Here is a 23,019-nt window from a genome sequence, read left to right on the forward strand (position 1 = left end):
TTGAGAGTATGCGTTGGTGTTTCAGCTGTACCTAAGTGAGGGAATGTGACACTGGCACTATTCACAGGTGTTGTTAGTGGGCGCAGGGCGCAGTGCGCAGGCACAGACTCCCTGACTACCTTAGTGGCCTATAGGCCACTGGTATGCAGATCTGTCTGGGCTCCAGGAATTGTTTGCCTGGAATTCAATGGTAGACCACAGATCAGGGGCTTCAGTGTTGAGAATGCTGTCCCAAGAATCCCTTTGTTGCCCACAATAGGGGTGTGGGTGGTAGGGATCTATTGTCTGGTTGCTTGCATAGAGGGGCTCTGGATCTGGGGCTCTGCAAAGCACTCACTTGAAAGCACACTCAGTCTCTAGCAGGACCAGTCGGAAAGCACAGGGGTTCCTCTTGTTCTCTACATTCCGATTCGATCCTGCTGGGGCAAATGCAGGTTTAGGCTAATAGTCAGCTCCGTGGTGCTGTAGCAGCAGGTCTTGGTGTCCACTGGCACTGTGTGTTGTGCTGGGAGCTGCCAGCACTGAGGCCCGGGGCGCTGTGCTCTCTGGTGGACTCTGCAGGCTGCCACCTTCATCTCCGCCTGGGAAGGATTACGTGGCCGGTCTGGGGGAGTGCCGAGAAAGATTGAGCATTCTCTGTCCCAGGTCTGGAGCCAGGGTTTCTTTGCTAGGAGCCACCAGCGCTGGGGCCCAGGCGTTTTGCTCTGTGGTGGAATCTGCAGGCTGCCTCCGCTGCCTTCTCCAAGGAGGGATTAGGGAGGTAGATACGGGGAAGTGCCTGGGGATGGAGCCCCCAGGAGAAGTCCACGGAGGAGTCCGAGGGTGACCCAAATCTAAATGGTCTCAGTTCAAGGTTAGTCCCCTTTCTCCCTGGAAGCCTCGATATCGTTCTGGGTTCAGCAGCCCCTCCACTCACCAGTTTCGGAGTTTCAGATCCTTTGTCCCTCAGATACAGTACACGCTGGTCGCCACCATCTTGGATCCCACCCTACCCAACTTATTATAATATTAGAATTATCTATTTGTGTTACAATATAAAGGTACTTCCCAAAGACAAACTTAAGTCACTACAATCCACAGTGGAGGAACTATGAGTCTGGGGTGGAGGAGGCTGCAGGACAGACCCCAGTGTGGAATCAGCCCGATCCTTTGTGGTGAGCTTCGAGTCCCTGCTCAGCACCACACTCCTGAAAACTTCCTGCGATCTACAGCAGCATCGTAGAGTCCTGGGCGGACCACAATGGTTAGTAATCGAAATCATCACAGGTCTCACAGAACAGCATGCAGAGAGGTACTAAGGACTCGGGGCGTCCTTTGGGGAGGGGGCATTTGTTATTTGTTCACCCACTCAGTCTTCTTTCCTTCCATCACCAGGTTTCAAATAGCACATATCTGCAGTTTCCCTCAAGCTCTGTTTCCACTCTCAGTTGTTCGGAGTCTCTAATTAATTCTGTGAACATTTGTTAGGTTTTTGCTCACTTACAGAATACCATGCTAGTAGCGGGAACTGGAAATAGCGGCTCCTTCATGTGGTGGAAGTCAGTGCTCCCCAGCCCTCGCTCTGGCTCTGCTTGTGCCCATCGTGGGTACACATCCGCACAATGGCCCTGTTGTCCTGTTTGGAGGGAGGAGCTGACCTACATAAACGACCCAACCTGGCGGGGACTCGCATGCTTCTGTTACTGTGCTCTGATGAGTGGGCGCATGAAGCATTTTGCAACTTCCCCACATATGGGTCCCAGCCGCTCCTTTTTACAGGAAAAGCATTTCAAATTACTCGCTTTTCATCATTGTGGAGGTAACTGGAGTAGGCTATCGCACATAACGTATCAGGCCAAGGACTCAGAGTAAGGAAACTGGCTGAAGGAGACCGTTGCTAAGGTTATGTGCAACTACACTTGGCTAGGAACAAGGGCTAGCATACGGTTTAACAGAGGCCTGACTCACTTTAAGCGGCCTGCTCAGGGTGATGATGGAGGGGGCGGCAGAGCAGTAGTAAGGGGTGGGGTTTGCACCAACTGTGCTTGCCTGCTGCCATTGGCCATGCCAGCCTTTGTAGCCCAATTCCTCAGGTCACTCTCTTGAGCCTCAATGCATGGACTCTAATGCTCTTAGGCCAGACCTTCCCCAAATGTGCAACCTTCTCTCTTCCTCCACCTCCCACTAACTGAAACAGCCCTCGGTCCTCTTGTAAGTTATAATCTCCACTTTTCCCTCCCTATGTTGTTTTCTCCTCAACAAACTCATCCTTGACCATGAATCCTGGCTCTGGACAGTCCATTCATTCTTCCATTCACCAAAGAGTTATTGATTGCTCCATACATTCAGCTTCATAATATGCTCTGGGCACACAGACAGAAAGACAATTTTTACCTGTGTGGAACTCAGTGACCAGTGAGAAAGACAGACAGACAAAGCAAATAGATTATAATCAGTTCCATTCTGTACAATAATTGCCCACTAATTCCTAACTATTCCAAAAGACCTTTTGATAGGATTTCTGAATCCAAAAGAAAACCTTTGCTAGATTTCAGGCAAGATGAAAACTTTGTGGAATATGTATTTAAAATGCATTTTAAGCTACGAACAAGTTGACCAGGTCAGGCCAAAGCCATTGCTATTATTTTGGTAGCTCCACTCCCGCAGGCAAAGGGAAAGACAGCAGGAAAATGAATTTAACCTGAGGTTCCAGACAACCGCTGTCAGTGCATGAATAGTGTTCTCCAAAGACGCTTGTGTTTCCCTGTGGCTGCAAGAACCCTGGCTGGCTGTGACAGAGGAGTTATTACCCCTTGCCTTGGTTATATTCTTCACTCTGTCGGTGGTGTCTGAGACTGGGCCGTTCTCTCGGAATCTCAGCTTTGTCTGCTGGGTGCAGAGCAGGGAATGAGCAGATAGGTAAGTAGCTGCCTTTCCATCTCTCAGGTAAGATGTACACGCTCTGTATCAACACCTTTTCATGACTTCCTGTGGAGGTCAAGGGGAGAGCTGCCCTCTGGTTCCAGACAGACAGGCAGGCAGGCAGGCAGGCAGGCAAGAGATGAGATTCAGATCTATCTCTTTGCAATCAAGATTCAGGAGCACAGGTTCAATTATTATTCTCTCCTCAGTGGGAAACATTCCAAAGAAGAGCAAAGACCGAGCCGAGGACTCTTTCTGACAAGTGTAAGAACATTCACCAAGGTTGGTAGAACTTGGAATTGTGGAGACACTTGAATACAGCTTTGCACAGGAGGCTTTCTCCATGGCTGCTACTCATGTTTTCTTGCGTTTCTGAAAATGTGCAGAAAACTGGTTCCCGGAAGCCCCACCCATTCACTTCCACATACTTCAGTGGAGGATTTTATTTGTGTGCTAGTTTTGTTTAGTGGGGGAATAAGGTTAGTTATTTTCTGTATCCTCCTCTGTCACACTGGATCATTAACGAAAATGCAATCAGAATGAAATAAGTGTAAAGGGAATGTTTGTAAAAGGGGTTTCCGTACGGCAGAGGGTGGTGCAGAAGGTGACTTCAAACTGATGATCCAATTTGGGGCTGACAGCTCCATCAGGAAAGCAGAAAAGGAGCCCTGAGTGGGAGGAGCTTAGACTCAGGCCAGACTGAATCTCAGCCAAGCCAGCAGGGAGCCCCAGAACAAAGATTTCCCAGCAGAGGGTGCTGGGCAGGTGTGGCTCTGCTCTAGTGCCTTAACCTGCTTGGCCACCAAGTAGAGTCAGCCTATAGAGTCACCTCCTGTGTGGAGCTTCAGCATGAATGCCAAATCCCATCCAGATGTGCACAGCTGGAGGGCCAGATCTGTTCTCCTCACAGCAGGCTCTCTTGAGAGGTCTGAATGGAACACATCTATAGCTGTGATAGTTTAAGTAGGTCAAAGATATATCCCCCACAGGCGTATATCTTTGACTGTGGAGTCACCAGGGAACGGTACTGTTTGAGAGGACTTGGAGATGTGGGCTGTTAGAGAAAGTATGTAATTGGGCATGGAATTTTAGTTTCAAAAACTTCTTGCAAGGCCCAGCACTGTCCACTCCCCATCTCCTCCTCTGGATCAGAATGTAAAGTGCTCAGCTGCCACTCAGGCATCATGCCTGCCTGAGTGCTGACATGTTGATAATGGACTAAGCCTCTTCAAGCAAGATCCCAATTAAATGCTTTGTAGTAAGAGTTGCTACAGTCATGGAGTCTCCTCAAAGTGATAGAATAGTGGCTAAGACAACGTCCACCTCTTCCACTTCCAGGGCCGCAAAGATACCTTTCCCCACATGTGTTCTTCAAGCAGCACCCGTCCAGTTCTTGTGGGCTTCTCCTCCCGGAATAAGCTGAGAGGTGAGGTGGTGAACCCAGGTACATGTCTACAGTTGGTCATTGTCTTCACTGAATTTGCTCCTTCTCGGTGTCACCTCAGCGAATCATGGTGGCTGCCCAATGGTTTGACTCTACACTCTGATTCCTAAGTGGTCTGTGTGCCCAGCACATCTGGGGAAAGAATATAAAGTGTGATTAGTTACCTTTCTCCCAGTCTCGCTCCTATTTCTCTCTGCCACCACTGAATATATTAGCTTTCTTTCCTGACAACCAGGGACAATTATCCCTGACAAAAAGAAGCCACCTCTTCTGACCTGCTGATCTCTTACAAACAGAAGTCCAAGGCTCCCCAGCGGCAACTCTAACCTGTGGTTTAATAAAACATGCGACAAGAGTCACCTCTTTGAGACTAGAACCTCTAACCCTGCGAAGCTCCGAACTGTGAGGTCAAGCACAGAGGCTCCGGGTGTCATTGGAAATGATAATAAAAGGGGTCATTTTTACGTTTAATCTTTAGTTCCCGGATAGATCAAATCTAGTCAGATTGTTTTATAGCACTGGGTTGGATAGTTAAACATGGCCCTGAGACAAAACCAAATAAATGCTTTACCTAGGCCCTGTAAGCACAAACTGTCTCAGAGACTACTTTTTAGTTAGAATGGAAAAGGCCAAATCAGTAGTCACATACTGTATCCCTCAAACTTGACTGAACATTAGAGTGAGATTCTGTGTCAGCCTCCTTTGGCTTGGACTGGTCTGTAGACATCCTCCTCAGTCCATCGTGTGTCTTCAGAGGGCAGACTACTGACTCAGATGGAGACCATGAGAGCGCTACTACTCTTGCATATTTTAGATCTTATTTATGGATTTCTGTCTCTGCCAGTCATATTTCTCCCACCTCTCGTACCCTGAAAAAACAACTATACACGCAATACTGTTAATAATCATATTTTCTGGGAGGTCACCTTCAGAGGCTTCTGTGTGGCCTTTTTCATTATAACAATTCTTACTCACAGGCCAGGCAACAGTACCCCTCCAATGCCAAGCATGAGTCCCTGGGATCAGTGAATAGTCAGCCAGAACTGTAAGATCCCCATTAATTGGGTGTCCTGGGCAAATACTGAATACAATGTCAACTCAGAGCCTATACTTCATGAAATGCCTCAGTATTGCTTGTCCCAGTATAACAAGTCACTCAAGTAAATGGTCGTAGGTCCCCGAGGAAGGATCAGTCCCCTTTTCGTAGAGAACTGGTCATCTCTTCCATCTGTGGAGTTCAGATTACAAACTATGCTCACATGAACATGACCTTCTGTTCAAATGGCTTCCTTCAGCCCGTTTCTCTATTCTTACCTTCTTCTGATTGCGTGAAACCATTCCCTGCACTCCCCAGCTGTGGACCATAGCTGTAATTCTCTATGCTTAAGCATCTGTGGCTGCCCTGTCTCTGACATTGTCAGCCATCATGGTCACTGTGGCCAACTGGCCTTGACGACTGCAGAGACCCATTTCCCCCCTTGCTGCTCTGAGCTCTTCCTGCCACGATAGTGGTCCTTCCTCAATGGCCCTAACGAGTACTGTTTCTTCTGGGCTCTCTTTGCAGCGGGCTCTTCAGCTGCGTCTTTTGGCCTCACATACAACCTTGACCACAGCTTTGTCTTCTCTTTTCTCTTTCCTTCCTCTGTGACCAGCAGGCAGCTCAGGTGAGTCCCTTTTTCCATTGCTAACCATCACTTTCTTTAGTCTTAGTCATGAAGTTCCCTCTGTACTTTGAGGTTCTTGCCCATGTCCTAAGGAAGTACACAAAGTCAGTGAATTAGACACAGCTATTTCTTACCTTCTCAGGTCTCATGACCTTGCTTTTGCAAAGGGGAAACAAGAAACCTAGCAGCTTCACCAAAGGCTGGCAGCCAATAGGATGTCTGCAGTTTGCTAAGGTTTAAACTTCTGTTTTAACAGGTGGTTTATGCCTTCCTGCATCTCTTAAAGCTTGCCAAATGTACTTTCTAAATGATACCTTAATAGCTGGCATTGGAACCAATCTTTGAATATTAAAACCATGGGTTCTGAGGCAGCCTCATTGCTGTCTCCCCTCAAGCATTTTCCCAGACCAAGCCAGGCCTCCAGAATCCTATGCAAGGCATGTAATCAAATGAATCCTGCTTTGCACAGAAATGAAATATGGCCCTCAGAGATTTTCTACTAGGGCTGTTTTTCAGTTTAGTTAGCACATCTTGGCCCACGGGGAATCCCAAATATCAACACATCACTTCCTTAACAGGTGGGCTGGCCTGTCTCCACAAGCTAAGAATTTCTACCAGGTTGGCAAGATGATCCATAGGGAGCAGGGAGGAAGGATGACATTCTGAGCCACATTCTAAGCCAGGGGAAACTTGTGATGACAATGTTTTAATGTAGCACACAGAAATTCTATTTACACACCTGGTGTAGAGTCTAGAAGTAACTTTTTCAAGGCCAAGGGTATTTTTCTGTTTGTACAAATTATGTCCTTAGAACAGTGCCTGATCTAAAGTAAACACTCAGGTTTTTTTTTTAATTTTAAGAATTAAGTAAAAATTTGTATGTACTAAAATGCACAGATTTCATATGCATGATGAATTTTGGCCAAATGTATATATGCATCTAATCTAAATGCAAATCAAGATGAGATTATTTCCACCATCTCCCATGCTTCCTAAGGTCATGGCTGATCTTAGTCTTTCAGTCATAGCTGCAGCTAAGGTTTTATCACTGTGGATTAGTGTGGAGTTTAGACAAACTGTGTCATGCAATAGGTATATACACTTTTATTTGTACTTTTGTTCAACTTGATGTTTATGATCCTCATCTGTTTTGCTGTGGGTTTCAAGGATTCATTTCTTTTCATGATGAGTAGGTTACATTTGCAAGTGTATGGCAACTTTTACATTCTGTTGGTAGATACTAATTTAGCGACTTTGTTGGTCCTGATTAAAGCAGCCAGGAACGTTCTTGAATAAGCACTTCTGTGGGCAAGTGTTTTCCTTTCTCTGGGTAAAGAGGCAGGGATGGATTTGCTGGTTATAGGATGAACTTCATGGCTAAGAGTAAAGAAAGAAATGCGTAAAAATAGGGAGAGCCCACCTGTTTAGGAAGTGATGTGTTGATAGCTGGGATTCCCCGTGGGCTCAGATGTGCTAACTGAACTGAAAAACAGCCCTGGTAGAAAACCCAGGAGGGCCATATTTCATTTCTGTGCAAAGCAGGATTCTTCTGAATGGTGTAGGATAGCTGCACATTTAATTTGATGAGAAAAAGACACGTGATCTTTAAAATGGCAATTATCATAGTGACAGTGATTATCAATAATTTTTGATGGTGTTAGTCTTTATAATTTTAACCCTCTGGTAGGTGTCAAATATATCCAGTATGGTTTTAATTAGTATTTCTGAGATATCAGTAATATTGAAACTATCATGTGCATACATAGATTTTATGTGTCTTGTGTCTGCTCAATTCTGGCCCATTTTTATATTGTTTGTATTTTAATTATTTTCCCTTTTTATTTAATAGAATTTGAGAACTTCATACATGATCAGTACCTCTACATCGCTCCCACACCATCTCTACCCTCTCCTACTCTTTCCATTTCCCTCCTCTTCTAAAAATTATAGTTACATGCACAGTGTTACACATATACATGTGTATATAACCTACTGAGTCCATTTAGCTCTGCTCATATGTACATTCGTCCAGAGCTGACCACTTGGAGTTGGACAACCTCTATGGAAATACATACTTGTAGAAGACTGAATCTTCTACAAACACTGATGACCTATAGCTCTCTCTTTAGGGGTGGAATTCACATGGAACTCTCCTGTCTACGTCAGTATGTCGACTGTATTGTTATTGTGCTGGTGTTGTTCAGACAACCCTATGGATTGCCGTAGTTCATGGAAGCACCTTCCTTGTCATCTATGGAAGACACCATTTTCCAGGAGAGGTCCTGATCTTCTGGATATTACAAGATTTCTGCCCCATCTTCTATGATTTCCCCTGAGCCTCAGGTGTAGAGTCATATGACAAATGTATCTATTTTAATTTTTGATACTAATGGGCTCTTTAAATATCTTTTCAGAAAGCATCAAAATACAGTGCATCAAATGTGGAGAGAGTCTAATAGAAGTTTTTGATGCTGATGTCCACTTATAATTTTTAATAGTTAATGCTTATGCAACCTTTTGGAAAAAAATAAAAACCTCTTTTATTACACGGATGAGTCTCTCTAATTTTGTGATGTCAGATTTAAGCTTCGGTCTATGGTCTCTGTGAAGTCAATTCTTGTGAGCGGTGTGAGGTAGGTGTGTGTTTTTGCTGGACAGCTGATTGGTTATTTCAGCATCATTTGTGAGTAAGCCTCCCCCCCACTCCTGTTGAATTGCTGTGGTCCTTTCCGGAAGACAAAGTGACTGTATAGATACAGATCCACATCTGGACCCTTCCCTCCATGCTGCTCCATCTATCCTTATTAAACACCAACTGTCAGAATAGTTTTAACTTTGCTATTTTTTTTTCAAGATTGTTTCTACTTTATAACCTTTTTATTTGGTCTAAGGGTTAGTGTTAACAATTCAATCTACTAGGTTTTGACAGAGATTACATTGACCTTCATTTGGGGAGATGGTAGCTTAATGTATGGGGCCTCTTCATCTAGGAGTAAAATGCATCTTCCCAGGCCTCTATCCCCTTCCTTTGTTTTAGTGTTAGAGCTAAAACAGAGGCCTGACACTTCCTAAAAAGTTATTCCCTAGTATTTCATGTTTTGTAACATACTATAAATGTAAACTTTCATATTACACTATTTATTCCTAATATAAGTCCCATCATTTATTTTTTTTAATATCCTGATTTTGTATGCTGTCTTGTTAAATTCATTCTTAGTTTTAATAGTTTGGGATAGATACCTTCAAAGTTAGATTTGAAATGCATACAGCTATTTCATCCTGACAGTAAACATTATTTCTTTACTAATCCTCCCATCTTTCATTTCTTTATTCTTTTTTTTTTTTTTTTTTTTTTTTTTGCAATGGCTCAGATCTCCAGTACAATGTTGACTATAAGGCAGTATTCTTGAAAAGACATTCTGACCCTGCTGATCTTGGGCAGAAAGCAGTCAATATCTTGCTATTATTGCTACCAGGTATCTTAGTTAAGGTTTCATTGCTGTGAAGAGACATCATGACCAAGACAACTCTTATAAAGGAAAACATTTCAATGGGGTTGGCTTACAGTTCAGAGGTTAGTCCATTATCATCAGGGCAGGAAACATGGCAGGGTGCAGTCAGACATGGTGTTGGAGGAGCTGAGAGTTCTGTCTTGATCCTCAGGCAGCAGAAGGAGACCCGTGTGCCACACTGGGCATAACTTGAGCATGGGAGACCTCAAAGCCCACCCCCCACAGTGACACACTTCCTCCAACAAGGCCACACCTTTTTCAACCAGGCCACACCTCCTAATAGTGCCACTCCCTGTGGGCCATGCCTTCAAACAGATGAGTCTCTTTGGGAGCCATTCCTATTCAAACTACAACATCAGGTTAGCTGTAGACATCCTGTAGATGACCTTTATCAGGGTGAAAAAAAAATTTCCTTCCCTGCCCTGGTTGTCATAGACTTTTATTTTTATCATGAGTAAATGTTGAAGTTTGGTGAAAAAAACATTTTTGATATGTTGAGCTAATCAGTGTGTGTGTGTGTGTGTGTGTGTGTGTGTGTGTATACTCACTGTGCTCGCTTTCTTTTATTGATTTCTTAATATTAAATCAACCTTGCCTCCCTGGACTAGTCCACTCAATCTTGCCGTACCATCCTCTTTCTATACTGATTCTCTTATTGCAGTGTTGAGACAGATGTCTGTGTTTAAGACGATGAGTTGTAATTTTTTTCTTTAGTGTCCTCATCAGCTTTGGTGTGGTATTATGAAATATTTCTTTCTTATCCCTATTCTGACAGTTAATGTAAGGTTGATATTATTTCTTGGTTAAATATTGAATAGATGTCACTAAGGAAACCAGGCCTACTAGGGTTTACTTTATGTGAAGATTATAATGAATTAAATCTCTTTAATAGACAGGTAGATGATATATTTTGTACTTCTTGCATTACTTTTGCCATATACTTAAATAAATTTGTCTTTTTAATCCAGATTACTGATATTTTATTTATTTATTTTTATTTTATGTGCATCAGTGTGAATGTGTCAGATTCCTTGGAACTGGGAATTGAACCTGGGTCTAGTTAGGAAGAGCAGACAGTGCTCTTAACCACTGAGCCATCTCTCCAGCCCCTACTGATATTTTATTGACATTAGAATTTATTTATAACTTTTATTATCCTTTGATGTCTATAGGAATTGAAGATTTCCTAATATTAAAGCAACATTGGCTCCCTGGACCAGTCTGCTGAAATTGTAAATATTTACACTATTTCCTTCTTCCCTTCCTTTTTCCAAACCTTCCCAATCTTTCAAATTCATAAACTTTTTTATTGTTATATACATACATATGTGTATGTGCATATGTGTACACACACACACACATATATACACTTAAATAGATAAATAGAACCTGCTTAGTCTGTATAATGTAACTTCTATGTTTTCAGAGATGACCATTTGGTATTAGACAACCAATTGGTGTGCTCTTCCCTGGGGAAGACTATTTCTCTCAGTCTCAGCATCCCTTAGGTTCCAATAGTTCTTTGTCTATAGTTGAGGCCTCATATAAACTTTTCCCCTTCCGCATTAGCGTGTCTATTGATGTCCTCAGCCAGGTCATGTCTAAGTAGTCATGGCTGTGAGACTTCATGGATATAGCTTCTGGTGTTTCTAGGAGACATATCTCACAGCAAACTCCTGTTCCTTTGGTTCTTCCCATCTCTCCACCTGCTCTTCCGCAGGGATCACCGAACCTTAGGTGCAGGAGTTGTGATGTAGGTGTGTCACCTGGGCTCCACAACTCTGCATTTTGATTGGTTGTGGTTTTGTGTAGTGATCTCCATCTATCGCAGAGATAAGTTTTCTTGATGAGGGGTTCGACCATGGAAAAGGTTGTCCATCTTTTTGATACATCTTTCTTGATTTTTTTTGTCTGTCTTTTGATCTATGTTACTAAATTTTTAAATATTTAAGGATTTCTGTAGATACGTTCTTATTGTTGATTTTTAACTTCAGTGTTATAGTGAGACAATGTGCATATAACCACTTGGAGTGAGGTATAGTGGACTGTTTTGTAGTGCATTGTTCCATGGACATGTGAGAAGAAGGTGAACTTTGTGTATGTTGGTTGTTCTGTAGAAACTGGGTCAAGTTGGTGGACTGGGGTATTCAGGTCTTTTGTAACTGAGGGCAGCAAACTTTCCCCAGAACACACTAGAAAGCAATCACTCTCGGCTCCATGGGTCAAACACTCTCTGTAGCAACAGACTTAGCTCCCTGTTGCAGTGAAGACCAGCAGCGTCCAAACACAAACACACAGATGCCAGGAGGGCTCCAGTGGGTGCAAACTTTGGTGCATACTCTTCCAGGCTTTCAATCTATTTGTCATTTCAGTTACTGAGAGAGGAAGTGTTAAAACTCCTACCCAAGATTATGGGGTGCCTAGCTTTTAATTTGGTCATGTCATTTTTTTGGGGGGGGGGAGTGGTTGCTTCTATTGTCTTAATGAATTAGCTGTTTATTCTTTATTATTTCCTCCTTGCTTTTGACCTGAAATTTATTTTGTCTAGTACTAATAAAGCTGCACCAGCTTTCTCGTAACTAGTCTTCATATGGTATTGTACTTCTAGTCTTTGGCTTCAGCCCCAGCCCCCACTATATTTAAAGCATACATCTCATAAACAACATATGGCTGCCTATTTTCCTTTTATTCAATCTGACAGTTTTTGTATTATAATTGGAGTATTTAATCCATTTATATTCTATCAATATAGTTGGGATTAATTTTACCATCTTGCTACTTTTCTATTTCTTAGCTCTTTCATTTTTCTTTCCCTGACTTCTCTTAGATTGACTTATAATTTTAAAAATGTTTTCTTACACCTTCCCAATTGGGCTTTGGGGAAAAAGAGAGAGAAAGCTATGTACAGGCTGGTGAGATGGCTCAGTGGGCAAAGTTTGCTGCCCAAACTGAGGGAGTGGATTCAACTCCCAGTTTCCACACAGTGGAAGAGAAGAGCCAGATCCTGAAAGTTGTCCTCTGATCTCCATGTGTGTGCCCATTTGCACACGCAGCAACCAAACAATCAGCCAACTGGGAGTCTATGGGGGTGACCCCCTAGCTGAGAATCCTAGCAGCAGGGGTTAAGGAACCTGAGGTGGCCACCTCCTGTAGCCATGTGGACCCAAAGATTTTATGTGGCCATAAAATCTTAGCCTCAAAATTTCTCTTGCCTACAAGAAGTGTAGGGGTAAAGATGGAGCCGAGATTGAGGGAGTGGCCAACCAATGACTGTCCCAACTTGAGGTCCACCCAATGAAAAAGAACCAGGCCCTGACTCTATTTAATGATACCCTGCCATGATTTCAGAAAGGGGACAAGCATAACTGTCTCATGAGAGGCTTTTGTCCCCCAGCAGCTGATGGAAACAGATGTAGAGACCTACAGCCAAACAATAGGCAGAGCTGGGAGAGTTCTGTGGAAGAGTAGGAGGAAGGATAGAGGGAGCTGGAGGGGTCAAGAACACCACGAGAAGACCTGCAGAGTCAACTAACCTGGGCCCAAAAGGTCTCACAGAGACTAAACCACCAACCAAAGGGTGCAGGGGCTGGACCTAGACCCCCTACACATATGCAGCAGATAAGGAGCTTGGTTATCATGTGGGTACCCCAACAATGGGTGTAGGGACTGTCCTGAGTCTGTTGCCTGCCACTGGATACCTTTCCCCTAGCTGAGTTGCCTTGTCAGGCCTCAGTGAGAGAGAATGTTTGGTCCTGATGTGACTTGAGGTGCTTGGATGGGATGATACCCCTCGGAGGCTTCCCTTTCTCTAAAGAAAAAAAAGGGAGGGGGCGTGAGGGCAAGACTGGAAGGAGGGGATGCTGAGATCAGGCTGTAAAGAGATTAAAGTAATAAAAAAAAGAATAAAAGGGGAATAAGCACATCATACATGAAAAAAAAAAAAAAAGAACCTAAATGTCCTTGTTCCACATTGTTAGTGGTTACTGTAGGGATCACATCGTTAACTCAGTTTATCCTGAATTAATGTTCTCTCACTTCTTATTATAATGAAACTACCTATAAGAGTGCTGGCTTGAGTTCTCTAAAAAACTGAGCACAAAGGAATTAGCTGTGCACGTACAGCCGGTGAGGCGCTTGCCCTGGAGCCTGCCCAACAGCCTGAGTTTGATCCTTAGGCCCGCATGGTAGAAGGAGACAACCAACTCCAACTACTGTCCTCTGACTTCTAGCTATGTGCTTTGGCAGAAGCACTCCCCCACATAATAAATAAACAAATAAACTTAAGAAAAAGATAGGCAGGGAATCTACCGTGAGAGCACCTACGAAGGATAAAGGCTGGGAGAACTGAAGAAAGTGGAGACGCCCTCAGGTTGCAACAGGAGAAAGGCTGGAAGAACTGGTCCATAGCTTCTCGGATCGCAGCAGAGGTCTAGGGAAGACTTGGTTAAGCTGAAGGAGTCAGTGTTCAAAGGTTGCCCACTGAATGTGTTTGACATCCGGTCAAAGCGGACTTCTTACGGCACTTCCCATGATGCTCAGCTGATGGCTGAGCAGTTGGGAGAGCTATAACTAGATAGGATTACTGTGAGGAACATAGGGGGACAGTGAATAGAAGTTGCTCCCCACAACAGGCTCTTTTACAAGGAGCGCTGAAGAGTGCACCTCCATGGCCGACATGGAACACCCATTAGGCTGTACAGAGGCTGTTTTCCGTGTATGTTCCAGAAGCAGCTGTGGGCTTCTTTCTCTCAGAGGAGACAGAAGGTAGAGCTTAATGGGAGAAATGACAGCCGGGTGCTGTAGGTGCTAACAAACTGCATGAGGTAGACACATCCTACCCATCCTCTCATAGGTTTTCCTTATCCTCAGCTAACCTTTTCACAGGAGATGGTGATTTGCCTCTTGAGGTGGTTAAGCCATCACTGAGGAGTTCGAGAGCTTTCAAGCTAAGTTTACTGCATATGCCCATTCATGGTGAAAATTGAATTCCTGGAGGTGCCAAGTGGGTCAGATGGCTTGCATGAGAACACTCTCCTTATGCTTGATTACGTGAGAACAGACCAGACTTTTTTTTTTTTTTAATCAGTTGCTCCTTCAAGATAATGACTCCTCCTTTTCCTGTTGTTCTTTGGCCACCAGGTGACCAATGTGCACTGGCAACAGCCACAACTTACAGTAGACAGGACACTTGCTCTGTGTCTCGCAAGACAGCCCTATGCTCACTGTGGCACTGTTGTGGGATGGAAGGCAACAGACTCATCCACAGGTCCTGGAGTGAAGCAGCAAATGGAAAGCCACCTTTCCTGTCATCTTTTGGTCTCCAGGCTCAGTTAGTCCTCCATATGGTCCTCTATAGGTCTCTCATTAAGTGCAGACACCACAGTCGAAGGAAGAGTATCCACAGGGTATAGCCTTGCACAGCCTTGACTCTAATCTAATCCAGGTCTGCTGTCGTTAGGTCTTTCCCATGCTCTGAGAGAGGACCACTGTATGGCTGGCTGTGTTATGCCACCCAAGGCTGCAATGATAGAATCTCCTACTGGGAAGCGGGTTTCTCTAACAGCTGTGCTGTGTGGGTCACTAAAATCCTTTCAAACATTCCACAACCGTGAAGTCGTTCCTCTGAATCATGGGGCTGAGGAAGCTAGGCATTCAGGAGAGGTAAGTCCATAAAAGAATAGACATTTTAGGAGGAAACTTACTGTCCCTTTCAAGATGGAAGAATCTTATTAAACCTTCCATGAAGTGACTCGTTGGGATCTTTTATTAATACTCGTGTCAAGGTTTATAATCATCGCCGGCTGATGTTGGCTTATGCATTGGGAAGCAGCAGTAGTATTCAGGCTGGCCTTGGACAGTAGATGTCTGTGCTGTGATTTCAGCAGTGACGCCGACAGGCAAGCCTGTATCCTACAAAGCTACTGTGTGCTGTACACTTACCAACATGATATAGGACATTGACAGTGGATGCCATGACCAACGGCCTGTTTCCACCAATTGTTTGCTATGACATGGGTCCCAAGACCATATGCTTCCACCTCTGTCACCATGGCAACTGTGTTGATGCACCCACGCTTCCATTTGGGGGATGATAGTGATAGCTAATGTCAGCTAATGGAATAATAATTTTATGTACACTGGTACTGTTGAATGCTTTCCGGCGGGTGTTAAAGCACAATACAAATTCTTCACACATTGTTTCTACTGCCATGTATCCATCCATGAGTCTCTCCCCTGCCCAGCCTTGTCTCTGGCTTTATATTTGTGGATGATTTTATATCTCATATATTACTATATAATATACAGCCTATGGAACATACAGTAGCATAAGATTATCTATATGTACACTGTAAGAATATGTATTTTTGTATTCTGATCTTAGGCTTTTCCATTTAAAGTAAATGTAAGGTTGCCCCTTAGAGCTCCACCTGCCGAGGCAGGTTTTTTCTGCTTTGAGGTCACCCCTGTGGGTTGATTTACTCCACCCCTGTTTCCAGCTCATTCCTTTATACTGATGAGCCCAGCTACACACCACGTAGCCTTCTCCCATGAGCTGCTCCTTGTGGCCAGGTATGGACGGTGGGTGTGGTGCCACCCTATGGGAGGATAGGGATGGCCTGTGTGCTCTAGCCCCACATAGGAACAGGTCTGCACCATGTCCATCTTAGACTCCACCTGGGCCTGTCCATCTCTGTGCTTGACATAATGGCTCTTTGTAGCTGCAGAGAGTTGCTGAGTTCTCAAACAAGCCACGGGACAAATGAATGGCAGATAGATAAGCAAAACTTCCAAACAAATCACTCTTTGCCAGATTGTGTCCAAGCTCAGGCATGAGCCTGCCTTTCAAAAGGAACAGGACTCTTGGCCATGGCCATGGCCTTGGGACAGAAACCCAGAGGCCTGGGCTGTAGCTGTCCCATAGGGAAGCAGAGTTCACTTTTACCACTGATCACCACTTCATTAGATCGTCCAGAAGATGGCTTTCAGTAAGGAAGGCAGGAGGTTTTCCGTAACATACTTCCACAAAGCTCTCCAGCTCTCTAGGCTTTCTCACACAAACAGCATGTATTAGCAGTGGGTGTGCAAGGTGTTCTTTATTTTGGCCCTTCTATGTTTCCTTGCTTCCAAAAATCTCCACCACATATTTTCTTCTTCCTCGGTTTTTAAAACTATTGAAAACATTTTTTTTTCCCAACCAGTTTAAAACAAAACCTGTTACTTCTTGCCGGCAAAGCTGGGTATTCCTACAGAGCCATGGAAGGCAGGAAAACTCCAAATGAAAAGGCTGTATATCCAGTACTCTCTGAAGAAAATTACCCATCCCTAGGATCGCAACACTAGATATGTTTTCCTGTTATGACCTTTCTGTGTGGTTCTCATGGATGTTCTTGCATGGATTTATCACCAGGAAATGTTTTCTCCACCCTAGAGTTGCTAGACAAACTCTCAAAGCCTTCTTTTTGCTATGTGCACAAGTATAAGGTATTTTAACTCTTACTCATGATTTTTGACACAATTACCTTTTAAAGGTTTCATCTCTTGGTGTCACAAGAGTGGGGTTAGAATTTCAATATTCAAGCAGGGGGAAGCACAAACATTCTATCCATATTTCCTACCACTTAGGCATGCAGTCTAGCAGGCCCTATGATTTTAGAGATGTCAGTGGTAGGCAAAGATGCAGAATTAATATATCTGATATATCAGAACACACTCTTCTCATTAGTTATTGACTGACCATTACATGATTCATGGCATGTGGTTTTGAACAATGATAGTGGACAGAGATATATACAGTTTCACACCGTAATGTAGGCAGATTATTTCAGCTTTAGTATAGACAACTAGCCCCACCCCTCAAAAATCACCAATTAAGCAAAATACACAGTTGCTACTATGTATTAGAATACTGTCTAGATTTAATCTGAAATCACCGATAAACAAAGAAATGGGAAAGTATGATCAACATTTAAGAAAAAATGAAGTCAATAAGAACTCAATCCAAGTTAACACAGATGTTAAATTGAGCAATTTCACAATAGCAGTTTCTGTTTTTGGTTTTTTGAGATAGGGTTTCTCTGGGTAGCCCTGCTGTCTAGAACTCACTCTGTAGACCAGGCTGCCCTTGAGTGATCCTCCTGCCTCTGCTGGAATTAAAGGTGTATACCACCATGCCCAGCTCAAAAGCCTTTTCTTTAAATGTATTCTAAAAACTTAAAAGAGTATTTTCATGAACACAGGAAAATATGCTAATAATAATTACTGAACCACTTATATATTCTAATATAGAAATGATGCCTTAAAATGAAACAATAAAATTATTATTTATTAATTATTTTTTTCTTTTATAGAGACAGGGTTTTGCCATGTAGCCCAGGCTGGTCTAGACCTCATGAGCCCTCTGCCTCACCCTCCTGAATGTTGAGATCACAAGTGTGCCCCACGTACCATGCTCAAATGGAAATTAACTTTTCTTCCTCAGTTTTTGTCTTTCATTCATTGAATTAGCCTGTATTAATTGTACAACATAATAGGCTAAGTTTTGACTTTTCAGACATATATAATGTGTTTTGATCACATTTACCCCCATTACCCTCTATTTTTTTCACCCTTCTTAAGAGCCTCTTCTTCCCTGAATGGTCACCCTTCTATTTTTCAATACTTCTTTTAACCTTGAACCCACATATGAGAGAAAGGATGTCGTATCTGTCTTTCAGGACCTGTCTTATTTGCTATAACACACTGCTACCCAGTTCTATATGTTTTTCTGCAAGTGGCATACTTCTGTTGTTGTTGTTGTTGTTGTTTGTTTGTTTGTTTTGTTTTGTTTCTGGTGAAATAAAACTCTACTGTGTATATATGCATTTGTTGGTAGACACCCCTGCTGACTCCATGTCTCGGCTGTTGCCTGTGTTGTGATTGAATACGGGTGTGCACGTATCTCTATTACACATATTTTGACTTAGATTCCTTCAGGCATATACCTAAGAGTAGCAAAGCCGTGTACTGTCATACATAATAAGGGCTATAAGGTAGTTCTGTTCTTGAGGAACTCATACATTTTCATAGTGCTGAAGTGCTTTGCAGTCCCACCAGCAGAGGTAAGAACTCCTCCTCTTTGGCTGTATTTGGTGTTGTTTGTTTCGATATTGGTTATCCCTACTGGAATAAGGTAGAGTCTCGATGTAGTTTTAGTTTGCGTTTCCCTGGTGTCATAAAGTGTGGAAGATTTTCTCATTTGTTTCTTGGTCACCAAATGGAAGCTGAGAGGTATATCTACTGTCTTACGTAGGTTATTATTGTTGTGATAAAAATAACAATGAACAAAAGCAACTTGGGGACCAAAGAGTTTATCTCAGTTTACAAGTTCAAATGTGGTTCATCACTGAAGGAAGCCAGGACATGAACACAAGCAAGACACTAAAGGGATGGAGCAGGGACCATGCTTTCTTACATATCCCAGGACTACCTGCTCAGGGGTAGCACCATCCCCAAATGGCTGGGCCCTCCCAAATCAGGCATTAACCAAGAAAATGCCCCACAGGCCTATCTTAGGGAGGTAATTTTTTTTCAACTGTGATTCCCTCTTCTCAGATGATTCTAGCTGTGCCAACTTGACAAAAAACTTGATCAACACAGTTGACCCTTTGTGAACATTAATTGATTAAATAAAACAGAATGAGCTAATGGCGAGATGAAACTATGTTATATAAATGCAGGTTTATTGTGAGCAGTGAGGGAGGGGAAGGGAGAAGGAGAGCATGTTCTGGGGTAAGGGGCAGGGGGAGAGAGAGAGAGAGAGAGAGAGAGAGAGAGAGAGAGAGAGAGAGAGAGAGAACAGGAAGCAGGAATGGGAAAAGGGCTACGGAACCAAGATATCTGGTTATATCATGAAGGGCCTCTGGGAGAGAAGCCCCGCCCCTAGGTGGAGGGCAGAGTATGGCAGCCATGCCCTGCAGCAAGTAGGGACTTTAACAAACTTGACATACAAACATATCACTATTAAGCCATAAACTATGCTTTCTTGTTTGTTCACATGATTTCATGCTAATATTAATACCACAATATAAAACATGGTTACTTTAAAAGACCCACCAGTCTTTAAAAGCCTAGTCTCTTCAAAGTGTCTCTAAAAGTCCCAAGTCTCTCAACTGTGGGCTCCTGTAAAGTAAAAAAAAAAAAAAAACAAGTTACATGCTTCTTATTCCAAGAAAGAAACAGGGCACAGTTAGAACCAAAGCAAAGCAAGACCAACATTCAACAGCATTAAAGTTTCAGTGCTCACTCGCAATAATCTGCCTGTCAAAGGGCCCAAGCAATTCAGTTTCTCCACCCTTACCATGTGTAGTACACACAACTTGTCTCACAGCGTCAGGCCACTGCCACTGTCCGCGGTGGCCATTCCACAGTTCCGGCCTCTCTGCTGAGCTGGAGTCTTCATTGCAAGTTGGTGGCACCTTCACCAACAGCCTCCCCTGGGTTTTCTTCAGGGGCTCTGACCTTGCCACATGGCGCCTGCCCCAATTTCTCTCTAAAACCTCTTCCACCATATTTTTTTTCTGTAACTGAGGCTGCATCTTCACCAGTGGTCTCTTCTGACCTCTCCTGTTGCCAGCCAACAGTTGACCTCTTCATTTCTGCGGGCTTCCAAGTTGCCCAAACCGGCATTAGCTGAGAAACTGTTTTCAGTCTGCATTCCGCCTGAATGCAGACTGGGCCCCCTCTGGCCTGCTGCTTCTGTGCAGTAGTGAGACTACCGCTGACCCTGGGGAAACCCCCAGATTCCAGGTTAATTATGCTGCCTTCTTATTAGTAGCAGGTGATTTCCCAGCTCCAGCTGGCCAGAGCCAGTTGTCCCAATAAAGCCAGAGTTTCACTAATCACCACTTACTCAGCCCCAACTGACCAGAACCGCATATTCTTAAGTCAGAATATTATATGAATGGCCGCAAAAGAGGCTTAAATTAATGCCTAACTTCCCTCTGAAACTTTGCAAGCCGGGCCTCTCTCAGCTGCATTGCTCCTACCAGGGTCTTCCAAGCTACCACTGAGAAGACCACTAAGCTTTAGGCACTCATCACTTTTTCCAGCTCGAAGTTCCAAATTCTTTCCACAGTCCTTTCCAAAACACCTTGCTCAGGCCTGTCACAGCAATACCCAACTCCTGATACCAATGTCTGTGTCTTAGTTAGGCTTAAAGTACCATGATCAAAACAACTTGGGAAAGAGAATCTGTTACAGTTTCTAAGTCCTAGCTAGTTGAGGGGAGCCAAGGCAGGAACAGAAGCAAGATTCTAGGAGCAGGAACTGGAGCAGAGGCCATGGAGGAACGCTGCATATCTTTATTCCTAGCACCTTTTCCCAAGGGTAGCACCACCCACAGAGGGCTGAGTCTTTCTATATCAAACATTGATGGAGAAGAGGCCCCACAGGCTTGCCTAAAGGAGACATTTTCTCAGTTGAGGCCCCTTCTTCTCAGATGACTCTAGCTTGCCTTAGGTTGAAAGAAGAAAAAAAAAAAACCCTCCACACTGACTAAAATGAAAAATGTAATGCATGGCTTTGGCAGTAAATTTAAGACTGCAAAAGAAAAAAAAAAAAACTGTGAAATTGAAAATAAATTCAAAGAACACAGAGAAAAAAGAAAGAAGAAAATATGACAAAATTGACATAAATGTGTAATAAAATATGAAATATTTCATCTTTGTTGTTTTAGAGTTCTGGAAAGACAAAGAGGCAGAAATATATTGGAAAAAAATAATAACAGAGCTACCCTGCTCCCTAAAAAAAAAAAAGAAAAAAAAGACCCTTAAAGAAAACATTAACTTTCTGGTCCCAAATTGTCACCACATCCCAGTAGTAAAGGCACAAAGACAACCCCAGTCAGATGCAGCTCATCCAAGCTGCTCAAAGCCAAGGAAAGGAGTGAATCCTGAAAGCAGAAGATCATGACAGGGACATATGAACCAACAACTACACAATCATGCCTAGATTCTAAAGAACACTGAACAGAGATTTTTCAGAGCGCAAAAGAACTCGAAGAAATTTGTAGATAGTGAAATTATTCTTCAAAAACAAAATTAAAATTAAAAAAAATTATTTTGAAGTCAGCAAATCATGAAGCCGATGCTGACAGACCCGAGTTACAAGGAATGTCAAAGGAAGTCATTCAGGCTGAAAGGATAACACACAGGACAATAATGTCACAAAAGGGTGCAGTGGGGCATAGCAAATGCACAGATTACACACATTAGCGATTAGCTCTGAGTCACCGATAATGCGTCAATGTTGCATTAAGGAAAGAAATAAAAGCACTTCCCCTTGGAGGCATTTAACCAAGAGTGAGCCTAGATTTGAATTCTCTGCATACTCCTCCGCCTGTCTGTTGGATGAGTCTGATCTGTGCCTGCCTGAAAGCTTTCTTGTGGATCTCTTTGAAGCTGTGTATATACATGTCTGTGTGTGTGTGTGTCTGTTTCTATCCGTATGTGTCTCTGTGTCTGTGTGTTACACGGGCTGTGTGTCTGTCTGGGTCTGTCCCTAACAAAGGGTTTTGCTCTGTATTTATTGAACAGCACAGAAGGCATCATGTGGGGAAGGAATGGGATACAGAAATCTTTAACCGGGTTTTGCGAGGGGTTAAATCCGTGTCTCCAACTGACCCCTACTGACCCAGATAACAGCTATCATTGTTTCTCAGCCAATATCCATAAATGGTTGTTTTTAGGAATTTTCTTTCATTTTCTAGATTTGCTGCTCTCAGCAAATGATACACATGCATTGTTTCTGTGTCACGGGCATGGAAGAGTATATAATTTAAGATTACAGCTAGGCACTAGTTTGTAAAAGTTGACTGTATGGGAAACCCAGGCAGGTAAGGCTGGCTGTTATATTGTTTTCTTAAAGGCAGGTTAAACAATTTGAGTACACGGGAGGATGGCAGTCTTAAACCCAAGTGACCCCGAGGAGTGTTGTTAACTCTGGCTACGAGGTCCAGTGAAAGTTCCAGCCTTTTACAATGTAAGAGTTTTTTTTAAAGAATATTGTGTCACCACATTTAACACACGTATGTATTGACTTGGACTATGATAACATGGAGATACACATTTTAGGGTGGGGGAGGTAGAAAGATAGAAAGATCACTATGTTTTACGGGCTACCAACCTGTGGAAAATACGAAAGCCTGAGGCTCAGCGAGAGACCCTGTCTCAAGTGAATAAGGTGAGGGGTGGTAAAGAGCATACATGACAGCTTCCTCTGGCCCCCACAGGCACATGTGTATGCACACACACCACACAGAAACTCATTCATGAAACAAAAAAATCATTCAAAATCCATATTTCAATTTCTAGAGTAATCACCAAAAATAATGCAGAAGTTATATAGCTAAAAGTCATAAGAAGAATAAAAAGGGTGTGATAAAAGATATTTACGAAGTATAAAGTAAAGCAGGCACAGAGAGGAGACAAATTAAAAAAAAAAGTAAAAGTTTCATTTAAAT

This window comes from Meriones unguiculatus, chromosome 6 (assembly GCF_030254825.1).
Source record: "Meriones unguiculatus strain TT.TT164.6M chromosome 6, Bangor_MerUng_6.1, whole genome shotgun sequence".
In the NCBI taxonomy this organism is placed as follows: domain Eukaryota; kingdom Metazoa; phylum Chordata; class Mammalia; order Rodentia; family Muridae; genus Meriones; species Meriones unguiculatus.